The 6,820-nt window shown below is 43.7% G+C and overlaps 1 non-coding gene across 1 annotated transcript; it reads right to left on the minus strand.

Moving 5' to 3' along the window:
* Positions 1-4,665: 4,665 nt before the first annotated feature.
* On the minus strand, positions 4,666-4,738 carry trnar-ccu (transfer RNA arginine (anticodon CCU)). The gene has a single exon. It is a non-coding gene; the product is annotated as a tRNA-Arg (tRNA).
* Positions 4,739-6,820: the final 2,082 nt, after the last annotated feature.

Below are 6,820 nucleotides of genomic sequence, written 5' to 3' on the forward strand. Positions count from 1 at the left end.
GTTACATTTAGATAGCCTGGGATAGGCACTAGACCAGTTGCTTACTGACAAGGTGTGTGACTACAATGGACACAGTAGGATACATCTTATGGTTCTATAGTTTCAGTGGGAAACTGTGTTTGAAAAATTCAAGATAAAATTAAAACAGTGTAATCTTGATTCACTAGCTAAGTGTAGGCCCTTGCTAAGCATGAACACTTTCTCTAACATCTCTTGTAATTTCATTGTCTGGGATGTTGATTCAGCAGCACCCACTTTATACCAACGTCAAAAGTAAAAGCTTTCTGCCAGTATATAGAAGCTGAAAGATTTCATACAGCATAAATAAACTGATAAAGTGTAAGCATCTTCGGGGCCTCCAGAGCAACTGCAAGAACCATTGGTGAATGATGTACATTATCCCCAAGAAATAGAAAAGAAAAAAGCAAAACAGAAAAAATAGGAACTCACATCCTAAAATTTGGTTTCAGTAAAAAATAAGATGGATGAGCTGGGGGAGCATAAAAAAGTAGTGGTGAGTTAATTTGATCTCCAATACTTCCATTTATACCTTTTGAACAACATTGAAATATTGTTTATGAGTAAATGTGTTTATATTTGAGAGTGAAAAGTCTCACTCTCACTCACTGATGCTTGAAGCTTTTAGAGAGAAGGATTAACGGAAAATTTAAGGTATGCTGATTAAAGGAAAATTTGAAAATAGAAACAGGAGCCGGTCACTCAACCCTCGAGTCTGTTCTTCCATTCAACGTCAGCATGGCTGACCTATGCTGGCCTCAACTTCTCTTCTGTGCCAATTCTCCATTATCCTTAACTTCTTTACCGTTCTGATGTTTGTTTAAATCCCCTTATTTAATTATCTGTCTTCCAGCACTCTCAGGGGTAGCCAATTCCAAGGACTTCCTAGGCACCGAAAGGAATTTCTATGCACCTCAATTTTAAATGACTGCCCCCCACCCCACCTTATTTTGTAGATGTCTCCTTGTTACTGACTCTTCCAATAGTGGAAATATGGCAATATCTATTCTGGAGAAATGTCATTCAATGTAGCATGCATACAGAAGGTAATGCTAATGAAAAGGTTAAAAAAAGATGTTAGAATATTTCAGCTGATGTTGTCTATTGTTTCATCCTCAGTCACACCTCTACATCATGGTTTATGTTCCAAAAGTACACCTGAAAACTCTGACAGTGCTGATTTCAGAATGTTGTGAAAGGCTGGCTCATCCCACTCTGATATCTATTTGTCACAGCCCCGACCGTTAATTCCCCATTTTCTCCTAATTCCCTTTGATTGTGCCACAGTTCTGACTGTTAATTCCCCATTTTCTCCTAATTCCATTTGATGATGGCACACCTGGTTTTCATCAAGACCTGCAGCATAAGAACTCCCTTTCCAATGCTTCCACATCCTTCCAATAGAGAGGCGACCAGAACTGGACACAGTACTCCAAGTATGGCCTAACCAGAGTTTTATAGAGCTGCATCATTACATTGCGACTCTTAAACTCTATCCCTCGACTTATGAAAGCTAACACCCCATAAGCTTTCTTAACTACCCTATCTATCTGTGAGGCAACTTTCAGGGATCTGTGGATATGTACCCCCAGATCCCTCTGCTCTTCCACACTACCAAGTATCCTGCTATTTAGTTTGTACTCTGCCTTTGAGTTTGTCCTTCCAAAGTGTACCACCTCACACTTCTCCGGGTTGAACTCCATCTGCCACTTCTCAGCCCACTTCTGCATCCTATCAATGTCTCTCTACAATCTTTGACAATCCTCTACACTATCCACAACACGACCAACCTTTGTGTCGTCTGTAAACTTGCTAACCCACCCTTCTACCCCCACATCCAGGTCGTTAATAAAAATCACGAAAAGTAGAGGTCCCAGAACCAATCCTTTTGGGACACCACAAGTCACAACCCACTAATCCAGCTCCCTCCACCACGACCCTCTGCTTTCTGCAGGCAAGCCAATTCTGAATCCACCTGGCCAAACCTCCCTGGATCCCATGCTTTCTGACTTTCTGAATAAGCCTACTGTGTGAAACCTTGTCAAATGCCTTACTAAAATCCATGTAGGTCACATCCACTGCACTACCCTCATCTATATGCCTGGTCTTCTCCTCAAAGAACTTTATCAGGCTTGTTAGACATCATCTGCCCTTCACAAAGCCATGCTGACTGTCCCTGATCAGACCATGATTCCCTAAATACCCATAGATCCTATCTCTAAGAATCTTTTCCAACAGCCTTCCCACCACAGACATAAGGCTCACTGGTCTATAATTACCCAGACTATCTCTACTACTTTTTTTGAACAAGGGAACAGCATTCACCTCCCACCAATCCTCCGGTACTATTCTGTGGACAACAAAGACATAAAGATCCTAGCCAGAGGCTCAGCAATCTCTTCCCTTCCCTCGTGGAGCAGCCTGGTGAATATTCTGTCAGGCCCTGGGGACTAATCCGTCCTAATGTATTTTAACAACTCCAACACCTCCTCTTCCCTTAATATCAACATGCTCCAGAACTTCAACCTCATTCATATTGCCCTCACCGTCATCAAGTTCCCTCTCATTGGTGAATATTGAAGAGAAATATTCATTGAGGACCTCGTTCACTTCCACAGCCTCCAGACACATCTTCCCACCATTAATCGGTCCTACCTTCACTCCTGTCATCCTTTTGTTCTTCACATAATTGAAGAATGCCTTGGGGTTTTCCTTTACCCTACTCGCCAAGGCCTTCCCATGCTCTCAACAGCCTCTTCTTAAGCTCCTTTCTTGCTACCCTATATTCCTCAATAGACCCATCTGATCCTTGCTTCCTAAACCTCATGTATGCTGCCTTCTTCCACCTGACTAGATTTTCCACCTCACTTATCACCCATGGTTCCTAAGTTTTGTAAGTTCTCCTCCAGTTCCGACGTTTACCCGTGAAACTCAGTCGCTCCATGTTAAGATCAGTTCTGCCTGTCTCCTGCCTTCCTGCACTCTCTCCTGTTTGCTGTTAAATGCTCACGCCCGCGTCTGCACCCTAATGCACCCTCCGTGCCTGTGTCCTGCGCTTGGGTTCGCCTCATTCGTTGCAACACTTTGGCCCAACTGGTCCATGCCAACCATGCTGTCCAGCAAACTAGTCCCAACTACCTGTGATTGGTCCACAGCACTCCAAATCTTTCCTATCCACGTCCTTATCTAGATGGCTTTTAAATGTTGCTAATGTGCCCATCTCAACCACAATTTCTTTCAGCTCATTCCAGATATGCATCACCCTTTGTGTGAAGAAATTGTGCCAGATGTCCCTTTTAAATCTCTCATTTCCGATCATGAACCCATGCTTCTTGTTTTCAGCAACCCTCCCTGAAAAATATAGACTATGTGCTTTCATCCTGTCTATGTTCCTTACCATCTTATATGCACACCTGTTTCAGGTCATTCCCCAAAACTACATTCCTATATTCCAGGGGAAAAAGTCTTTCCCTTATAACTCAGACAACATCCTTCTCCATAGCGTGGCCAAAACTGTACATAATATTCCAAGTGTGACCTCATCAACATCTTTACATAAGATACTAATAAAACAAAAATTCTAACATGGTGTGAAGACAATGGACTTTTGAGGATTGAGTAGTGGGTATATTTTCTGATCTGGACTAACATCAAATCTAACCTAGAGTTTTGAGCCACTTTCAAATCAGGTACAGCAATCTAGATGCTGGAGGTCTTCAACAGTTCCATGTAATATCAGAGAAAATATACAGCAAATTACCTGAAATTCCTAGTCTTTACAGGCATCCACAAACCAGAAGAGAAACCCAAAGCCCCCTCCCCCTCCCATGCACAAGCAGCTGCAAGGCATCAACCCTCCCCCTCCCACTCCCCCCACTTATTTAAGTAGGAAGCGTCAGCACCCATCACCCACCAAGCAAGCAATAGCAAAGCCCCCAAAGAGGGACCATGACCTGCAGTCCAACAAAAACTATTATTCCCCCAGCAATTCGACATGTCACAGGCTCTTTCTGTCTCATTAGCGAGGGACAGAGAGGTTTTACCACAGCGAGAGTGGAGACCAACAAAACAGCCTCTGTTATAATGTTACAGCCTGTCGTGTCGCTTTTATTTCAAGTTTCTCTGACTTGAGAGTCAGCAGCCCTGGGATATCGAAAAACTGCTGGTGGGTGAGCTCCGGGACCAGGAACCGCTGCCATAAAGAGCTGCAGTTCGAGTGCAGCTATAGATTACTGACTCTGTCAGAACTTCATTTACCTTGAAAAGGAAAAAAGAGACATTAAAGAGACGAAACTAAAGCTGTTTCGTAGATGAGCTCTTAGAAACCACCCTCCGGCAACATCTTAGCTCTGCTTTAATTGCTTACTCAGTAGGTCGAACAGGATAGTCGACATTTCAGGTTAAGTTTCTTCATCAGATTTTAATCGCTACTGAATGAAAAAATTTTGGATGCAAGAAAAGACTATGCAGCTGATTGAAAAATAGTCATCCCACCTTCTGCGCTGCCCGGCAACACCTCTGTGTTTTAACTTAGAGTAATCTGTAATGGGAATAGACACCCACTTGGGCATGAGAGAAATGAAGCAACAAAGGAAGAGACTGTTCAGCTCTGACAACAACTACATGACCAGAAGGAAAGTTCTTCCTCACCCCAGATGGGACTTGAACCCACAATCCCTGGCTTAGGAGGCCAGTGCCTTATCCATTAGGCCACTGGGGCTGCTCACTAATTTTTCTAAATGGGGAGATAGCTGAAGCTGGTTTCACAGTGGTTTCAACCCCACAGTATTCAAATACCCTCAACTAGGTACAATTTCCAAATACAAGTTTGCCAACAACACCACTGCTGTTGGATTAATCACAAGTGGTGATATATCAGAGTACAGAGCAAGATAGGACACCTGGTTAAGTGGGCACCATCTCACTCAGCATCAGTTAAACTAATGAGCTGATTGTTGACTTTAAGACGAGGAAGGATGCACGCGCGGCACTGCTCTGCTCAACTGACCGCAACCAGAGGATTGCAAATGGCCATCGAATTCCTGCGCCTCATTATCAGCCTGGGCAGAAGGTTTGGCTGTCTTCAAAAGACATCCCCCTCAAGAATGAACCCAAGAAACTCGCCCCTCGCTACCTCAGGCCATTCGAAATTAAGAGTATCATTAATCCCTCAGCGGTCAGACTCAAACTGCCCAGATCCATGCACATTCATCCCACGTTCCACGTCTCCCAATTGAAACCTGTGTCTGTTAGCCCTTTGTGTCCATCTGCTGAACCTCCTCCACCCACCCAGATCATTGACGACTACGCAGCGTACGCTGTCTGGCGAATACTGGATGTGCGCCGCCGAGGCAGGGGTCTCCAGTACCTAGTCGACTAGGAGGGATACGGTCCTGAGGAGCACACCTGGATTCCCCGCTCCTTCATCCTGGACCCTTCCATTGAGATAATCCGGACAAGCCTGGTAGTTCGCCTGGAGGCTCCCATTGGGGGGGGGGGGGGGATACTTCACAGTCCCAACCGTTAATTCCCCATTTTCTCCTAATTCCCTTTGATGGCGGCTCACCTGGTTTTCATCAAGGCCTGCAGCATAAGAACCCCGCCTTTGCACCCACTATTTGCCAGATCATTGGTTTTGCCTGTGTGGTAATTAACGTTTCCCAGCCACTTAGGACTTTGTGTTCTAAGTTTTGCTCCAGTACCAAGAATTACCAGTGAAACTCAGCCTCTTCACGTCAAGATAAGTTTTCTAAGTTCTACTCCAGTTTCGAGGTTTACCCGTGAAACTCAGTTGCTCCGTGTCAAGATCAGTTCTGCCTATCTCCTGCCTTCCTGCACTCTCTCCTGTTTGCTGTTCAACGCTCACGCCCGCGTCTGCATCCTAATGCATCCTCCGTGCCTGTGTCCTGCGCTTGGGTTCGCCCCAACAACTATTTTCACATTTTACTGTCTCATTTTCTAAATTTAAAATATATTGAAGTAGGATTTCTTGAGCTAATCTACAACGCATAGTACTTCATGACAAATCAAAAGAAAAGTCCCAAAACCTGTCAATAATTTACTAAAAATTAAAAACCAATAATGTAAGGCTGAAAATGTATTCATCCCCTTCATATTTCAACCTAACTTTCTTCAGGTGCAATACCGTATATTACCTTACCAACTCACCCAATTTGTTGATGTAGAAGTTTGGAGGATCATCTGTTTTGATGAATTCATAAGAATAAATAACTCCCTCTCTCTGTAACATCCAAAAGTATTGTAGATTTTCAACGGACCAAACCAAAATGAAGACAAAAGAACTTTCAAGACAAGTCAGGGAAATAATAGCAGAGAAGAACAAATCTGGGGAAGGGTGCAAAATCATGTCAAGGGCACTGAACATGCCTAGGAGCTTAATACAGTCCATCATGAAAATGTGGAAAATATATGAAACAACAGCTATACTACCAAGGTCAGGCTGCCCCTCTAAACTCAGTCGCTGGAGAAGCATGGCACATATAAAAGAAGCTACTACTCTGATGCCAAGTCACTCTGAGTGAGCTGCAGAAATTAGTGGCTGCAACTGAAGAGTAAGTTCATGCCTCCACAATCTCTAAGGCATTGCACAAAAAGTGTATTTATGGAAGAGTGGCAAGGAAGAAGCCCTGGGTAAAACTAAAAGGCATATCCCTGCCCATCAAGACTTTGAAAAGCATCAGAAGATCATTAGAAGATACTGTAAAGATGTGAAGGAAGGTCGCGTGAAGACTAAATACCACTAAAGTGGAATTTTTGGCCTCAACGTTAAGTGGTATGTGTG

The sequence above is a fragment of the Mobula birostris genome, chromosome 17 (assembly GCF_030028105.1).
Source record: "Mobula birostris isolate sMobBir1 chromosome 17, sMobBir1.hap1, whole genome shotgun sequence".
In the NCBI taxonomy this organism is placed as follows: Eukaryota; Metazoa; Chordata; class Chondrichthyes; order Myliobatiformes; family Myliobatidae; genus Mobula; species Mobula birostris.